Here is a 19377-nt window from a genome sequence, read left to right on the forward strand (position 1 = left end):
GGAGACTGAGCAAAGCCTGGAAGATAAGTGACTTCAGTATCTTATGCAGATTTATTTAAATACCAGAGAGTGGAGCAGAAGTAGTTTAATCCCCCGAAGGAGAAAAATGTGTAAGTTAGAAAAGGTCAGAGAAGGGTGTCTGTGTGTGTGTGTGTTTGGATGTGTGTGTCTTGACCATTCCCAGGAGAAAGATGATCGGTGGCAGGCCTCAGTGGAACTAAGGAAAAAAGAATTTTTCTAGAAAGGAGATGTAACTTTGATCCAAGAAAAGCTAGAACCAGCTAGGATTTCACTGGCTGATCAAAAAAAAAGCCAGTAAAAATTGGAAGATTAAATTCATTTGAGGAAGAGAGCAAAGTGCAATAATAGGAAGGATTATCTCTTGATGGTTCAGGATGGCATAAGAACATGACTAGACTTTAAAATTAGACAAAAATTCAGCAATCACTTAAAAGCTGTGAGATCTTGGGAAAGTTTCTTGAATCTATGAGCATTGGAATTCCCAACTATAAAACGAGTGAAAGAAAAATCATCTTGTTGGTTGTGGCTGAAAGGCTAGTCGCCCATCAACAAATTCATTTTCTCCTTTGCGTCGTCAGGAATCTCTGGAAGACAACTCCCGGGTCCAGGCCTCTACTTCTCAGCTTCCTCCCGACTCCTTGTTCCCCCTCTTCCCCTCCCATCTCTCTTGCTCCAAGTTCGGTCACATGAGTTCTTCCGGCTAATGAAATGTGTTCATGTCCTTTCTCAAGCAATTTTCAAGAAGCAGTTGCGCTACTGAGTTGAATTTTATTGTATTTGTTGTAACTCTTTTATTTATCATGGGGGCCAACCGTCACATTAACTCTCCCAACTTTGTGTTATCTCTACATCTGATAATCATGGCTCCTATATATATTTTTTCAAGTCATTATCAAAATGCCAAACTGAAAAGGCCGAGTCCATTATGTTTTCGTCTGGAGGACAGCGTTATATATCCCAACAAATATACAGATGTTTAAACATATGTTTCCAAAGCAGCCATGAATCATCTTTATAGTCAGGAAATGATTTTAAGACAGTGGTGGATGTCCACTTCATATTTTCCTAGGTAGTTTCAACCCTCTGTTGACCCATCCATAGCCATTCCAGCATTCAGGTCCCATGTACTTGAGAAGAAAGGCATTCAACAAACATTTAACAAAGCAGTTCTCAAAGGAGCAATCCCACTTTCAATGGGGTGTCTTACAAGTTTGAAAGTAGTTTTTGGTTGTCACAATGGTTATGGGGTCCTCTTGGAATCTAGGGCATAGGGATGACCAGGGACACTATACATACTGCAATGCACAGGACTGTGCTGCACATTTAGAGAATTGTCTCACACCCGGTAACTATCAAATATCCTGTGGGAGACTCATGTAGATAGATAATCCCTACATAATATGTGAGCCTAGATTCTAATTCTATTTTGCATATAAGCACACATATGTGTATTTGCTGTATTTTTAATTACATAGAATTTTTCAGAAATGCCATTATGTTAATCAACAAAAAAAAGTGCTTTCTTAATGAATCTGCCAAAATCTGTTCACTTTTTTGGAAAACCATAAGTTACAACAATCTTATGAAATGTAAGTTGCCAATACAACGTTTCTGTGTCATTCTGCATTTTTAGTTGTTTCATTTTCACTAAGTCTGTATGTGTGTATATATATATGTACATATACATATATATACATATATATAAATCTAGGTATTAGCCTGTACTTTAATTAACAAAGATTTTTAAAAAGTAAATAATATTTAGATGAATGTTTTCTTTTTTTCTCTTAAAGCTAAAGGTATTTTGCCATAGGTGCAAGCGTCTAACCACTTAGTATGCTTCCCAGTATACTCATGCCCTATGCTTTATATAATGATATGCATATTATTTTATTATAAATTGGTTTCTTGTTTTTTTTATCACAGTTAAGACATAATATTGATATTTTTAAAAATATGTGTAGGCAGGTTATATTGTTTAAATTTCAGGACGATAAATGAGATATTTCAGATAATTTGTGATTAAAAAGGGAGGAGTTGGGTCTGATTAGGTTAAGAGATACCAATTGAATACTTCATATATATTTAGGACTTCTGTGGCTGATTGGTGGGGACTGGGTGAAGAATAAGAACTAGCTCTGGTTTAATGAGCAAAAGATGAAATTAGAGATGCGTAATAAACACAATGATACACATGTGAAGAAACTACAAAAGATACACAGAAGAGAAGCACCTAATTTAGTCTTGGGAGTGAAGAAGTGCTGTCATTGCCCCTTGACACCTCCTGTTTCTTAACCTGCTGACACGTTCTTTTTTTTTTTTTTTTAACCTGCTGACACGTTCTTAATGACAAGCACCTGTGATTCTCTGCCTGTGGATTTTCTTTGGTTAACTTTCTCCAAGCATGTTCAGCCCATCCTCAAGGCGGGCTAGAAGTGGCACCAAGAAAATGCCCATCCCCTCCCTGGAGCAGTTCTCAACCAATAAGAGAAGAGAGTTGGTACCTACATACCCCAGCTTCTTCATTTCCACGCAGTTTCTCGGAGGTTTCCAACAAGATAGAGCCTCAGCTGCCTGCAGTGATAACCTGCTTGATGATGCTCCTTACAACTTCCCGACCTTCAATATATCATTTTACCACTTCTGTTCCTGTGTATCCTGGATTCATCTCTCAAACAAACTACTTGAATTCAAGCCCTTGTTTTAGAGTACTTCCGGGTAAGCTCAACTTAAGACAGACTGTAAAATTCACATGCGTTTTTGCTCTAAGATCCACTCCCTATATGTTCTCTGCTCAGCTTTGTATCTCAGGGAACTATTTCCCATGCTCCCTTGCCAGCTGACGTCTAATTAGTTTGGGCAATGAGAGCCAATGGTGGAAGAATGGAGGGCAGGAAGAGAAAAAGCTAGGCTATTTGCATTTCTCTCACTCTGTGTTGTCATTTCCAGCAGCAGCCGTGCCTTCTCTGGGTCAGCTCCTAAGGAAGAGCATCTGTGTGGTTGCAGGTCCCACCTGGCCACCTGTATCATGGCTTTAGCTCTTGCAGGACAATCCTAGTCTCTGGTAAACCACTTGTCCCTTATTTCCTTCCAGCATGGTATATCTAGAAAATTTGAACAAGTTAGTGTGGTTGAAATATTCAGTGTATCCTGATGAGTGACAGGAATGAACTAGAAAAGTAGGAAGCAGATTGATGAAGGAGGACCTCAGGTACATGTTCTGGAATTTATCGTGTTAAGTAAAATTTGCTGAATTTAAATACTGTAGTTTACTTTATCTTTCTTTCGGAAAATCCATCATAATGTTGAGTTATCCAACACCATGTAAATCCTTACTTCCAAATTACAAGATAGTGTCTTTATGTCTTTTAGTAGCATAGTTGTTTACTTCCTTTTGCTGCCAGGGCAGCAAAATTATTTCCCATCCTGGGAAATTAATTTGTTTTTAGGAGGTGTAATTATGGTTCTTACCTATGAAATCTAAACAGAAAACGGATAAGGAAATAGGCAAGACGTTGACAATACAATACAATGGGATGAGATGGACATCAGACTGGGGTTTAAGAGACATGAATCCTATAGCCTGTTCTCCCACCTTGGGATGATGATGATGATATAAACAAAAAAATTAAAAGGATAAGAACAAAAAACACTGGAGATTACTTCAACATCTAGATCAAGCAGTTCCCCTCTGGCTACTTGTAGAAAACTGAAGGCCATAAATCAGATGTATATGGCCCAAGACACTCTGCCCGAAGCGAGTTACTATTTCTTACCTTTTTGGTAGAATTAAAATCTAAAGATTATACAAGAACCAATTTATTAAAACAACTAATGAAATTATAAGGTAATTATCTTTTTTCTGATCCCTTCTTCCTAACACTAAAGAAGGAAGGCATTCCACAGAATGGTCACCAGAAATCCAACTGATAAACCATAAAATACTAAAGACCAGAAGTTTAATACATGCATGTAGAAGGGAAAGCAAGCAAGACTTGCTTTCCCAAGTCTTTAGATGTCTGATGACTTTATTGCAAGGGTTGTTAACTGAAGCTTAATTCATTTTAATCAGGACATATTAAAAAAAGTACCAAAAAAGAAAACCTCTAGAATCATTGTTGTTATTTGATTTCTGAGCCCTGTTCACATGACCAAATCTCAGAAGTCATGATTAGTTAGGAACTAAAAGTAATTTGATAAAAACTACATTTGATTGATGTAGACATAGAGTAAGCACAGCTCAGGCATTTCTACCAAAAGACCCAAGTGCTTTCAAGTCTTCATATCCGAGTACACACTAACAATCCTTAGCTACAAAAACAAATACAAAAGCAAAACCAAAATCACTTTGCTTTCCTTTGTAAGACATTGGCAACCCCTGGCATTGCAGTATGACAATTTCCTAGATAGGCTGTCAAGAACCAGGACACTGAATTACATGCTTTGCCAAGTAGTTTCCCTTCTGACTTCTAAAAACAAGTGATATCTCATCCTTCTTTCCTGGATTCACTCAAATGCAATATAAACTCTTGACTCTATGGACTTTCATCAAAGTGATACAAAGTTGAGGGATTCAAAGAATGCCTATTATTTTGCCTCTATCCTAAATTGCATCTATATTAAGTAAGTCAGATTTTCTTTTTTTTTTTAAGATTTATTCTTATTTATTTATGAGAGAGAGAGAGAGAGAGAGAGACAGGCAGAGGGAGAAGCAGGCTCCATGCACCGGGAGCCCGATGTGGGATTCGATCCCGGGACTCCAGGATGGCGCCCTGGGCCAAAGGCAGGCGCCAAGCCGCTGAGCCACCCAGGGATCCCCAGTAAGTCAGATTTTCTAAGGAGAAAGCAAAAATTTAAATTTTTATTCTGAAGTGGGTCTAAAGTGAGCTTGGTTCTCTTTAATATCCTGGCATACTTGAAGGTCCATAGTGGATTTAAGGAAGGGTGAGAAGAGAGGAGACTAAGTCAAAGCTAAGTGTATAATGAAGTCAATTAACTTAAGAAACAAGTACAGGTTCAATTCACAAGTCAAAAGATATTGTCAAGCTTAAAGTAATCAGCACAATCAATTCTCAAAGGAAGCCCCCTCAGGTCTGTGCCTTATTCTCAGAACTGTCTTCAACAGTTCGAGTCTGAAATATCTCTAGCAATAGTTCTTAAATTTTAGGGCACAGAAGAATCATTTGGGAAATTTGTTAAATACAGAATCCCAGGGCCCTGCCAAACAAGGACCGTGATCCTGAGTCAGGTCTAGATAGCCACATTTACCACAAGAACACCAGGTATTACTGATGCAGATAGTTTATGGACTACTTTTTTAAGAAAAAAAAAAAAAAAAACTATGGGAATTAAGATAAATATTCACCTTCTGGAAATGTAATCTTTCCATCTGTTTCCAAGAGTGGACTAATTTACCATTCTAGAGCATGTGGCCTAAACTATAGTAATTCACAACCTGCCATGTGCAGTAGCATTTCCCATGGGGCTTATAAAGGGTACATACACATTGCTGGGCTTCTCCCCTGACTTCTAAGCCTACTGAACTGCAACCTCTATAAGTCAGGGTCAGAGTCAAGCTCAGATATGTGTTTTTCTTTTAATTCCATCAACTATTCTGCTACATAGTCAAGATGGAGAATCACTAGAAGAAACTGAAGCCAACAAACTGTTGAAAGCATTAAGGGACAGCAGAATACTGAACGATGCTCCACTAGGATGGTGATCCAGGATAAAGTACCCCTGCTGGAACATACTGGATAATCAGAGTGTTTGTCTAATGACTACTTGACTCCTATGTTCTTACACCACAGAAGGAGGATGGGCATGGAGGATTGAAATAAAGCTATGTAAGGTTTTTTTACATATACCATTCAGTTATTATTAACATTCTTATGAAAAGTCATTATCTTCATTTTATAGATCAGACCAAAAGGAGGGTTCATCGTGGTTGGGTAACCTTCCAAGATACCATAATGAGATGTAAAAAGACCCAGTAAAGAGACCCAAGAGTGTCTGACACTCTACTACCTCAAAATGTTCTCACTTCTCGTTCTCCTTCAATACATATTGCCATTCAATAGTTAGGCTACAGAATATATGCAAAAACAGGGAATAAAAAGAATAAAGTACCAGTTAAGTAAAGAAATTCAAAAGGAGGAACTAGAAAACTAAGGCCTCTAACTAAAGAACAAATAAATCGAAAACTTCCTCTGATTATCAAGGTTTAGATTTGGAAAAAGCTCTAGACATCTGTGTGAGGCCCACTTCTGATAATTGGGAGACTTGCAAACACATGTGGTCTTGCAGATTCTGCTCCGGATTTGTGAATTTGGAGACTTAGCCTTTATAATATGTCATATTAATTTTGGCAAAAATCCAAAGTTTTGTTGGTTTCTAAAGTGAAAATCTATCTCAAAAAGATGTTGAAGTGATTAATTTAAATACTGTCACCATTGAAAAGAGCCTGATGTAGTCCCTTAACAAATGCTAGTTCCTTCTTTCCATTCTGCCAATAAGAAAGTGTGAAAGTGAGGGCAAGTCTCTAAGAGATAGGATCAGAGTCTGGCTCATCTCCTACTATTATATTCTCATATCAAAAGAAAATGTAGTCTTGAGGATAAAAATACTTGGTCTCATAAGCCTCAAATGTATTCTTCTGCTCATATCATGCATAGCATTTACAGATGGAGCAAAAGACCACTTTGATCTTTTTTTTTAATGTTAATGATGAAATGCCTTCCATTTCTAGTCTTTTTTTCCTTTCAGTAAGTAATTATAATATTCTTCTCTAATTCCAGTAACTATTTCCTGACATACTGCATTATGTGACTTCCTTGCTTTATAAGAAATTATCAGGCTTTAGCCAAACAAAACTACTTGAGGGACATGCCGCTGCTTGATCCTCCCGTACTCTGTAATTTAGAGTTAGCCAAGATTCTAAACCTAAAGTATAATGGAAAAAAATCTCAGTCAAGGAGATAGGCCAAGACTTTTAAATATCACATTATTAAACAGGCTCATTGATTCTTGAGTGGTAGCAATTTGCTGCCATATTTATAGCTTTCATTCCATTGAAATCCAGTAAGATTTTCAATCAATAAAAAGAGAATTTATTGATCTCCTGTGTCATGTAGCTTGTGTCTGATAGGCCTAGCTATAAATCCTGACTTAGTTACTATCTTTATGATGCTGAAAGACAGCTCTAAAATATTCTTGAGTCTCGGTGTCCTCATATATAGCATACTGAAATACTGACTCCTTCCTTAAAGTGACACTGTGAAGACAAAGTTAGATAATTCCATGGAGTCATATTATAGATATATTTATTGTTCATATGCAATTTCAATACACATGCTTGGCAGAGTCAGGGGGTAAGTAATTTGAAATAGTACATTCTATGATTAGAATGTTTGTCTCCCAACCACCCCCCACCCTCTTCCCCACCCCCTGCCAACCACACTAAATTCATATGTTGAAGTCATAATCCCCAATGTGTCTTTATACAGAGGTGAGGTCTTTGGGAAGGTAACTAGGTTTGGATAAAGCCAGAGGGATGAACCTCTCATAGTGAGACTGGCGCCCTTGTAAGGGGATAAAGAGACCTGAGCTGTCTCTTTCCACATCTAGATCACCCTAGAAGACGGTCCTCCCCAGCACCTGACCACAGTGGCACCCTGATCTCAAACTTTATTTCGAGAGCTGTGAGAAATTATGTTTGTTGGAGCTACCCGGCCTATGGTGTTCTTGTTATAGCAGCCTGAACTGGGACACTGATGTGACCTGATACCCACTCACTGAGCAAATATTCTAGAGCAAACATAAGAATCTCCCGGCTTCCTGGGAGAAACTCAGTTTCTACTTGCCGTACACGTTTTTGAGCATCTCACTACATAGGATGTTATTCTAGAGTTTAAAGAAGTAATTTTTCTTAGCATGATCCTGAAATGAAACTCCCCTCATCACCTGTACAAATCAAGAAACAGCAATTTGTTACAATGATCACGAACATCAACAATGAGATTTTTGTGACTATAATGTGATAAAATTAGTGGGCCTTTCTTTTCTTTGGACTCTAAGAGAATTAGGTAGGACTCTTGTTGTAAGGAACAGAAAAATCGATTGAAACTCCTTGAGCAATAAGAAAATCTATTGGTTCCTAGTCCTGGGTTAGGGACGACTCGGGACACACATTCCTGAGACACAGGACTTTCTCACCGTTTCAGAACCCTGCACTTTAAGGGTTGGCTGGGTTCGTATTTAGATCCTTCCTCCTTGGTCCTCAAAGGCTCTTACAGCTATGGAAAGAAGAATTTGGCTTTTCTTAAAGTTCAAATTAAAGCCCCGGGAATTGCATGTTGATTGCTTTCACTTGGGTCATGTGACATCTCTGAATCAATAACCCAGCCAAGGAGATGGAATTTACTAATTAATTCAGTCAGGGCCCACTCTGGAGCTGTGATGAGATCAATCCCACTCAAATTCTACATGGCTGAGAAATGAGGGGCTGTGTTAGAAAGGCAACTTAATGCTGGGGAAAAGACTAACAAATCATTACCATGTGCGCTGACATTAAGATCGAACCCTGGGCAGCCCCTGTGGCGCAGCGGTTTAGTGCTGCCTGCAGCCCAGGGCGTGATCCTGGAGACCCTGGATCGAGTCCCACGTCGGGCTCCCTGCATGGAGCCTGCTTCTCCCTCTGCCTATGTCTCTGCCTCTCTCTCTCTGTGTGACTATCATAAATAAATAAAAAAAAAAAAATTTAAAAAAAAAAAAGATCGAATCCTCACATAACATGTGATTCCATAGGAACCAGGTGAAAATGTGTCACCCTGTGTTGGGCAAACACATGTTAATGTCTTCTCTATTCCCTTCCTTGTCTTTGCTGTACTTTCTTATGTTAGGCCCAGAGGAGGATACAGAAGAAAAAAAAAAAGGATAAAAAAAAAAAATCTGCCCTCAAGGAGTGGTCTTCATGAAACAACAATGACAACCAAAAAAAAAAAAAAAAAAAAAAAAAAAAACCAGAACAAATTGTGAGAATATAAAATTATATGCTAAAACGAGTCGTATAGATATTGAAGCATTTTAAATTTCTGGCTTTGTCATACACTATAAATAAAATATTCTTACATTTTATAGGAATGTTTTTAAAAGATAGTGGGTTTCACAGTGCAATTCTAAAATAAGAGCAGGGAAGCTGTAAAATAGCACAAATTTTAGAGATAAGCAGATCTGAGGTTGAGTTTACTCATTTAACCTCCCTGAGATTATTATAGTAGAAGTTATAAATATCTTCTCACGGAATATTGGGAGGATTAAATGAGGAGATGCACCTAGTACAGTGCCAAGCACAAAACAAATAACAAATAACCATTATTGTTATTACCATAATTTGTGCCTGGCAGTCGATTTGGCGTTCAAACATCCTCTTCCATAGAGGCAATAAAGATCACATAAATATAAGAGTTTGACATTTTGTGATGAACCAGAGTTTTGGCAAGAGCTCGTGCGCACACACACACACACACACACACGGACACGGACCTGCCATTTCTCTGCAGTGGTGGCTGCAGATCCAACACCTCAGGGACTGAAATGCTGGGGCTGTGATCTGCCAAGGGAAACCGCCAGCGCGGAGGTCCGTGGCCCATCCTGCGCCTGGCTGCTGGGGCCTGCCCCCCGCCCCCCGCCCCCCGCCCCCCGCCACACACACAATTTGCAGGAGTAGGTGGTATCAACCCCTTAATCAAGTGTGACTCACTTCCTCCCCAATATATGAATTAAAAAAGAATGGAACATGACCAGACCCCCCAGGTATCAGCTGTGAAATGCCATTCTTCCAGGAAGTTAGAGAAATAACACGCTAAGTGTTCAAGTGGATTGAAGTAAAGGATTCTATTTGATGGAACCACGCTGGTGTTCTTCCAGAAACTCTCGTGTGAGCCGCTCGTGACAAATTCAAGGGTTTTAACCACTGAAGAGAGGCAAGTCAATGGACTGGGAGGGCCAAATGCTACCCACAGGTCTCTTGCTTCTGAAGGGCCCTCAGCTCTACAGGAACGGGGTCCGCTCTGCCAGCAACATCCTCTCCTCGCTTTTTTGTGTCTGGGTGTGATTTCTGTCTTTGCTGGCAAGCCCGAAATAGCCTCTCTTCTCCAACGGGTGCATGTGTTTGTGGGGGTGTTAAGAGAAAGAGGAGGAGAGTGGTGACAAGCAAATGGAGGCAGATGCGGGGAGGTAACTGCCCCCACCCCTGGGCTTGCACACACGCCGAGAGGCCCACGCTGCCCATCCCCTCCGTCCCCTTCCCGGGCCAGCCGTCTTGTGGGTCATGACCAGGGCTGCTGCCCTTCTGTGCAGGTGAGTGGGAGCTCCCCCGGGCTGGCGCCAGGGACACCGTGCGGGCCGCCGTGTACATCTGCTGTGAGCGCTCGTGGGCTTGTCATCTCCAGAGCAGCTCTTGATCTTTTATCAATTTATTCACTGAGGGAGGAGAAGTATCATCAAGAAAACACATGGGATCTTGACGAATTGCTTTCTCCATTGCCTGCCAATGCTGGGAGTGCCATCTCTTACAAGTGTTTACAATTTTTTTTTTTAAATAAATGAAAATGTTCATCTGCACCTTCCCCTGGGCCTTTTCCTCCTCATCTCCCTTCTGTTTTAAGTTTGATTTCTCCTTCTCGAGTTAGATATTATTCATGGAAACATGATTGATGACGTGAGTTTCAGGCGAGTCAATCACAGCTCACTTCAGTCCCAGGCCGGCTTAAGCTTGGGGAGGGGAGTCTCCGGGCGTTCCCACCCGAGGAGGCAAGGCCCCATGACTTAGGAGGAGATGTCCCTGGGATAACTTCCTTCCCATCACTGATGTCTATATCAGCTGCTAGCTTAGAATCCGAATCCGATTCCACTCCAAGTGCTCACCCTGACGAGGGTGGAGAAAGGAACTGGGCAACCCGAGTTGCTTGAATGATTCAGCTGCAGCCACCAAACTGAGCTGGGTGGTTACCAAGCAACAGTCTCAAAAGCTTCCTGGCAGTTCTTTAGGATCTCTCTCCCCTTTCCAGTCAACTCTTCTTTGCTTAGTCTGTGTTTTCTGCCTGCGATACCTCTCCCCTTCTGCTCTTACTGAATATCTCTTTACTTTTCATGGCTTTCCAAGAGACATTGCTTGTCCAAAGACCTTCACTGCTCTGCAGTTCTCCATGGCAGAGAGGGAGCGGGGATGGGAATGAATCTCGTTGGCGTAGATGGTCTTTTTGAGCCGCACCAGCACGCAAGCCACCGCTCTCCAGCCTCCCCCTACTTTAGTTTTGTAGGTCCGTCATTCTCCGCTTGGAGCAGGTCAAGATTGTGATTCCAGTATGGAATAAAACATGGGCGTTTAGGGCAATAAGGTCCGTTTCATAAAAGATGAAACACACCTAGCAGAAAAAGGCAACGTAAAATCTCCTCTCCTTAACAGTTCTAAAGCCTGTGTTCTATTCTCAGGGACAAGGTGTCTCGTGACTGGCGTATAAAGAAATTACACCTCAAATTAAGAAATTTAACCCCCCAAAATGACTAAAAATCAAGCAAGCAAGCAGAGTAGCGGAAAGTTAGGGTTTGTCCATATCCTACTACTTCTAATGAAAAATATTATCATTTGAATTCTACATTTTTCCTTTTCAGAAAGTTTTAACACACGTTTGCTCATTTTTAGCGGGCACAGTACGGTCGGTCTCTGGTACCCAAAGAACTAGATTTCAATGCCACTTCTGCTGTTATTCACTATAAAGCTTTGGCAGAGCCATTTGAGCACTTTAAACTTCCTTTATTGGTAAAATGAAAATATGAGTACTAGCCAACATTTATTAAGCATTATCATGCACAAGACATCGCGCTCTAAGCTTCACACGGGCCGCCTCACTGAATACTCACAAATACCATGAGGTCAGTCTCAGTGGACAGAGAGGAACAGGGAAGATAGTAACTGCCCACGAGCATCCGCTGAAGGGTCCTTGATACGTGACACAGAAACGGTTCTCGTGCCCTGTTACCAGAGGAGGTGACTGGTGCCACGAGGGAACCAGCCCGCCCAGGGTCGCGTGGCTTCGGTACAGAGCTGCAGCCTCACCTTCTTCCTCTCCAAGGCCTCTGCCTTCGCCAGAATGTACCACGACGCTAAACACACTCGCTGGTGAGCTGCCTCCTGTGTTTTTTGGGAGGAAACAATGAGACTGTAAAAGCACAAAGACTTGGAGGCTGGAATTCTCTATATGAGGCACGGGACATATATGGCACCCGTGTCACCAGTCTCCCTGTAGCCGCCGCCGACGTTGCTAATGGCAGGGGTCAGCAAACCGTGACCCTAGATTGGGGCAGATTCTTTCACCGGTCCGTGGAAATACAGTCTTGGTGAAACGTAACCACAGCCATTTGTTTGTATCTCGTCTTGGCTGCTTCGGGGCTGCAAGAGCAGAGGTGGGAAGTGGCCACAGAGATCATACGGCCTGAGAAAAGCCTAAAATAATTTTTATCTGACCCTATACAGGAAAAAAAAAAAAAAATCTAACCCCTGGATCGGAGCATCATTTTCTACCAATCAACACTCAGAGTCATTATCAACAAATTGCCCCTGGCAGTTCAGTCTACCCACTACCAGTAGATTGACATTTGACAAAGAGATAAACCTACGAGGTCTTCCCGTGAACCAAAAATGTCAATCATCCCGACTTAAAAATCAGATAGAGAAACTGAGTCACTGATAAGTCAATGGACTCGACCAAGGTCACAGGAACACGCAGAAGTTTGGGAACGCGGGTCTCTTGTCGGGGCTCCTTCTTAAATGTTGGGCAGAAAGGTCTCTTCTCTAACCATGAGAATCACCCGATTAAGAGTGTTTCCGACTCCGGGGTGCGGAGGGGACACAGTAGGGAGCACACTGAGCAAACCCCGTCTTCATCACATTATTTCGGAGATCCCTCTGTGTGTGGCCCTGCGGACTCCAAAGCCACACGAGGACGAAGCCTGCCACCTCAAGGCCCCGACTGCGACTCAGCCTATGCCCAAAGACAGAAGGGAGGCTGCAGGTGCAAGAGGACCGTCGGAAAACCCCCGGGGGGAAGCAGTCCCCGGAGAACGAAGGGATGGGGTCGGGGGCTGAGCTTCGATGCACGTTGCGAGGTTCTAGTTTGGGCTCGCTTCGCCTGTGCTCCTGTTCTCACGGGCAGGCCGACAGGGCAGCTCCGAAGGTACGTGACTTGGCCACGGCCCGAGCGGCTGACAGCAGCACGTGGCACACGCGGAACAACGCCCGGTGGCTTGGGTGAAGGGAGTGTTGCACACGCAGATTTCCAGCACACCCACAGCTCAGAGGTAACGCCAGCGAGTTAATCAAATACTTCTGTGCCTGCACCACTGTGATACCTAAAGCTGCGAGGAACATCATTTTTAGACATCCGTGGGAGGGATTCTTTTTTGTAATTTCTGCATTTCTTTAACTCCCACCACAAGTCTAGGCTTGCCTTCCAGAGACACACACTGCCACCTTTTCAGAGCTTTTTTTTTGTTTTTTTTTTTTCTTTTTCTGGCCGTGGACTAAGTAGCCCTCCTAGGGCTGATTGCATAAAGGCTAGAACAGGGAACACGATTTCACCGACACGACATGAACTGGCCTGCGTGCAGGCCCGGCCTCGGCCCAGATCTGCCTCCAGGCCTGCCGCCCCGGACCCACCGCTCCCCTCAAGCGCCGCACCGAGACACAGGATCCACCAACGCTGACCCCTTTCACTGAACGTCTACTGGAAGAAGCCAAATCCTAGAAAAAGGACGATGAACGGGCGCCCCGGCAGGGAGGAGGGTTGGTTAGATAATTAGGCACGTAAGCTTGGTGCTCAGAAAGATCGGAATCCGAACCTCAACTCTGTGACTTTGCACAAGTCGTTTAATCTTCCTGTGCCTCGGTTTCCTCATCTATAAGAGTGAGGTGATTAGCAATACCTCCTGCATAGGGTCATAAGGATTAAAAAAATGTCACGCAGACAAAATAGAATCAGCCCTCAAACGCGGGTCAGCCAGTCACTACGTTACTAGCTTATCATTTTAATAAAATTCATTATTTATATTATTGCCACTGGTATTTTTAATCCTAAAATGTTGCTTTTTACTAAGCTTCCACTTATTTGAAGTCCAACTGGAAAAAAAAAATAACAATACTGACTTTCCTGGATTGTTCCAAAGATTAAATAAAATAATGCCTGCCTTTAAGTAAGGGAGTAATAAGAATAAGAATAATAGGGGACTCCTGGGACTCCTGGGTGGCTCAGTGGTTGAGCGTCTGCCTTCGGCTCAGGGCGTGATCCCAGAGCGTCGAGATGGAGCTCCTAGTGCTTCTCGTGCATAAATAAATAAAATATTTAAAAATATGAGAATAATAGCGTATTAGGAATGTTTTAACCTACAAATAACCTATGAGAATAAAGGATGGGGGGATTTTTTTCCCACATAGAAAGAAACCCAGATATAGGCACTTGCTGGTGTGGGTTTAGTTCGGTTGACAGTGCGTGGGCGGGGTTCCTGCAATTCTCTTGAAATTTTCCTTTGTTTGCTGCTTCCATCGCAAATGATGGCTGTGGGTCCTGACCTCAGATTCACATTCAAGGGAGAGACTGAGGGGAAGGGGTGAGGTGGGTGCGTGTGTTCCCTTTGAACGGGAAGGCGAAACTTTTCAGGAGACTTCCACGTACAGGGAACCGACCAGAACCGCCCTGGGTGGCGACCTCCGGCTCAAGAGAAGCTGGAAAGTCCTCATTTATGGGGCGTGTGGGAGTTTGTCAGCACGGACGGAGAAAATCAATAGGAAATACGCGGCCACTTGTTGTCATGGATCACTCAGGGACTGTCCCGTGCGCTAAGCTCTACACTGAAGGGCTTACACGACGCCTTTCATGAGCTCCTCACGTCTAATGCGAGGTGTTTATGATCAGTACTCGTATTGCTGCTGGGTTGTGGGGTTGTTTTTTTATGACTAAGGAGATAGAGGTAAACAAGAGAGTTATTTGGAAACCATCACACAATGAGGTAGTGAAGGTGGATGTCAAAGCCAGACAGCTTGGCTCCAAATATTGAAAGAAAAAAAAAATCTTCATCGAACTTCTCAAAATTATGAGCTCTTAGTATGGTTGGAATAAGGTATGTTTATTAAAGCCGCAAGCTGCCGTCCCACGAAGCCGGGCCTCAACTCCACCCCGGGGACAGGGCCGCCTCATACACCCCCTCCTCACCTGCTCAAAATCACCTGCCCTGCCTCACCTGCCTGCCTCACCTGCCCGCCTCACCTGCCCGCCTCACCTGCTCAGCATCACCTGCCTGCCTCACCTGCCCGCCTCACCTGCCCCACCTCACCTGCTCAGCATCACCTGCCTGCCTCAGCTGCCCACCTCACCTGCCCGCCTCACCTGCCCCACCTCACCTGCCTGCCTCACCTGCCCACCTCAGCTGCCCGCCTCACCTGCCCACCTCACCTGCTCAGCATCACCTGCCTGCGTCAGCTGCCCACCTCACCTGCCCTGCCTCACCTGCCCGCCTCACCTGCCCCACCTCACCTGCCTGCCTCACCTGCCCACCTCACCTGCTCAGCATCACCTGCCCTGCCTCAGCTGCCCACCTCACCTGCCCGCCTCACCTGCCCCACCTCACCTGCCTGCCTCACCTGCCTGCCTCACCTGCCTGCCTCACCTGCCTGCCTCACCTGCCCCACCTCACCTGCTCAGCATCACCTGCCTGCCTCAGCTGCCTGCCTCACCTGCCCACCTCACCTGCTCAGCATCACCTGGCCTGCCTCAGCTGCCCACCTCACCTGCCCGCCTCACCTGCCCCACCTCACCTGCTCAGCATCACCTTCCCTGCCTCACCTGCCCGCCTCACCTGCCCGCCTCACCTGCCCCACCTTACCTGCTCAGCATCACCTGCCCTGCCTCAGCTGCCCACCTCACCTGCCTGCCTCACCTGCCCGCCTCACCTGCCCCACCTCACCTGCCTGCCTCACCTGCCCGCCTCACCTGCCTGCCTCACCTGCCCCACCTCACCTGCCTGCCTCACCTGCCTGCCTCAGCTGCCCGCCTCACCTGCCCACCTCACCTGCTCAGCATCACCTGGCCTGCCTCAGCTGCCCACCTCACCTGCCCGCCTCACCTGCCCGCCTCACCTGCCCCACCTCACCTGCTCAGCATCACCTTCCCTGCCTCACCTGCCCGCCTCACCTGCCCGCCTCACCTTCCCCACCTTACCTGCTCAGCATCACCTGCCCTGCCTCACCTGCCCACCTCACCTGCCCCACCTCACCTGCCCGCCTCACCTGCCCGCCCCACCTGCCCACCTCACCTGCCGCGCTGCCTACAGCCGGTCATGTGTCCTGGGCTGCAGAGCACAGCATGAGGCCACCGAACAGAGGCGAACTCACGTCCTCAGTGCCAAGCAGAATGCTTTGGGGCTTCTGTCTTCTTGACTTTGGTGTCCCACAGTCCTCCTGGGCCATGTGCACCACAGACGACAGACGTTCTCCGTGGTGATCGCAGCTCCCCCGTGTCAACACGACCTCATACGGTTTGTCGGGGCCTCGGCGTTGGAGGCCACCCACAGCCCCACGCCCTTTGCCAAGCAGCTGTCGGGCGAAACAAGCATGTGAACTCCGGGCGTGCAGTCCGCTAAGATGAGAGGCCCGGGGCTGGGATTCAGGAAAGACATTTTACTTTTATTTACTTATTTACTTAATTATTTATTTACTTATTTACTTATTTATTAGTTTATTAAAGTAGGATCCACATCCCACATGGAGCCCAACACAGGACTCGAATTCACAACCCTGAGATCAAGACCTGAGCCGGAATCAGATGCTTAACCAACTGAGCCACTTGGGCGCCCCAGGAAAGACACTTTAACCCGAAGTATTTAACCCCGTCACACTTACCTGGCCTTGGCATCACAGAGAGGGGGGGGACATTACATAGGGGCACCGGGGGCTCAGCGGGGGAGCCTCCGCCTTCGGCCCAGGGCGTGACCCCGGGGCCCCTGATCGAGCCCCTCATCGGGCTCTGGGTGGGGAGCCTGCTTCTCCCTCTGCCTGGGTCTCTGCCTCTCTCATGAATAAATGAATAAAATCCTAAAAAAAAAAAAAAAAAAAGAACAGTATCTACATATAGGAAGTTGCAATTCTGAAGCACAGTGGAGACTAGAAAGCATCTTTGAAAAGAAAACCAATTTTATTTGTTTTACATAATAATAGGTTCAGAGAAGTTTTCAAAACAAGAAAATTGGTTGATTAGTCAAGGCTTATTTCTGAAGCTTCCGATAGGCCACCTACGGCCTGCGAGCCAGTTCTAAATGTCCTCTATGCTTTCCAAATAACGTTTCAATATGTCAAATTTCTTCCATTTTGGAAGAAAAGAAAGCAAAATAGCTGAAGCTTTTTCAGTGCGAGTGCAAAGTGTTATCTCTTTTCTACGAGTAATAGGCCAGCATTAAGCACTTCCCTTTAAAAATAAAAAAAATAAAGACATAACAACTTCCTTTCTCTGCACTGTAAGGAAAATTGTGTTTTTCCTCACAACTGGGCAGCACGTCAACAACAACAACAACAGAAGCTGTCTACGGGGATTACAGATTGTTCCAGACGTCTCATTTCTCAGGGCACAGATTTCCTAACAAACAGCCAAAAATGAGACAAACCGTGGGGCCAGAAGGAAGGCTTCCAAGGCCCAGGTCTGTAGGTGAGCGGAATTGCCCAGCGAGGCGTAGGTGGATGATCCAGTCACCTTGAGCTGCCAGGTGCTCCCTGGTGGAGAGGCCCCCCCACCCCCCACCCCAGGGGCCCCCGCGTCGCTCTGACTGTCACACTCTTCGCTTCTCTCCTTACCCGTAGGCTGCGAGCAGCAGGAAGCCAGGGGAACAGAGGGATTTCAGACCCTGCACATCAGTCAAGGAGTCCGTTGTCCACCGGACAACACGGTGGCAGTTTGGGGAGTTGGTGCCAGGCAGAGGGTAGTGTCCCCGGGGTCGGCACGTTGTGGGAGAGCAAGAAGCTCCGCTTTTAGGGCTTGGGAGGGTCAGTGGAAAGACATTTCATCGACGTGGATGAGGGTGACATGGATGGAAATCACCATTTCAGGAGGTTCTGATGAATGGTTCAGGAGAAAGGAGAGACCTACGCAGCATTTCGGGGGGAGGCGTGGGCCTGACGGGCAGCGCTGGGCACCCCGGGACCTTCCAGGCCTGGGCCTGAGGCTCTGCCGCAGGGCGAGCCCCTTGGGAAAGCACCTGCTGCTCTCGGTAGGCACCTGGCTTTCCAGGACCCCCAGTTCTGTAGGAGGAGGGCCCTGCTGTCCGGTCGGCCCGACCCAGGGGCGGGGGGTCCACGCGGGCCGCCCGGGCCCACCGCGTGCTCGGGGAGCCAGGGCCACACGGAGGGCCTGTCCTTACCTGCTGCCCCAGGGCTGTAGGACGGCCACATCCACTCCACACGTCCTCCCTGATGAAGCTGCCACGATCTCCTCTCCCAGAATAATCTAGAATGGACATGTCTTGGTTTACCTCAATCTGGGCCTGCTCTGTCCGTTTCCTGATACTAAGAATGTCCCCCCCACACCGGCCTTCTCAGTGATGCTGCCCCGTCACCCCCGCCCCAGCCCTCCCTACCTCCAGCAACACTCCTACGAGGCAGCGCAGTGCCGGACGCGCTCCCTGCGTGATTGCAGGCCATCCCCGCACCCGACTTGGGACGAGGACACTGTCCTCTCCACATCCATAAACTAGGATTCAGGCTCAAAGGTACGGATGAGCCTGCCGCGGGTCACCCGCTTAGTTACCGAGGGGGACCCTGAGCCTGCGGCCCGACCTCGACGGCTGTTTCTAGGTGTCACGCGGCACCGCTCACCAGGCTGAGCTGCAGCCACTCCTACAGCTCGAACCCATTTCCTGGCTGGAGTCTTACGCTGTAGGGACCAGAGACCCTGGCGTTACACCCAGCAGAGGACAACCGCAACTCTAGTTCAAGGGTTTGGGGAAAGTCGGCAAACTGCAATAATCTGAAAATCACCTTCTCAATGAAGATGTTTTGAAAATCTCATCCCACATTATGCTTCTAACTGCAACGAAACCATTTCTTATTCTCAGTACTGGGCCCTGCTTCACATCGGATTTTCGCTGTGCCCACAATCCCCTTCTTAAAATTTACAGCGTGTCCAGTCTTTCCTTATTCTAAATACCTAACGTGCATTTTCAGCAGCGTATTTATTGTTACTGTCGCTGAAAAGACTTGCTCCCTCCAAAGCCCTCTGCCAAATGTTCGGCCTCTTGCGTGTGTTGACACCTGGTGTT

The sequence above is a fragment of the Canis lupus genome, chromosome 6 (genome assembly GCF_003254725.2).
Source record: "Canis lupus dingo isolate Sandy chromosome 6, ASM325472v2, whole genome shotgun sequence".
Taxonomy (NCBI): Eukaryota; Metazoa; Chordata; class Mammalia; order Carnivora; family Canidae; genus Canis; species Canis lupus.